The sequence below is a fragment of the Nannospalax galili genome, unplaced genomic scaffold (genome assembly GCF_000622305.1).
Source record: "Nannospalax galili isolate Female #2095 unplaced genomic scaffold, S.galili_v1.0 scaffold39, whole genome shotgun sequence".
Taxonomy (NCBI): domain Eukaryota; kingdom Metazoa; phylum Chordata; class Mammalia; order Rodentia; family Spalacidae; genus Nannospalax; species Nannospalax galili.
In genome coordinates, this window is record NW_008346683.1 from 144,828 (window position 1) to 145,073 (window position 246).

Below are 246 nucleotides of genomic sequence, written 5' to 3' on the forward strand. Positions count from 1 at the left end.
TATAATTCATCTGTAAATGTAAATATTACAGCCAGTTTTGAAAAAGATGCATCTTAGCTCAGAAAATTGTTATTGAATATGTCAATGCTGTTGTAATGAAATGCTTCTTCTAAGTATGTGGTTATTAAATAAATAATTAACTGCGAATAATAATAATAAATAATTTTTAAATAAGTCTTTTTTCCTGGTAATATAAAAACAATGAGCTTCCAGATGCAGCTGCATCCTTCCAGGATGTGGTCAGTG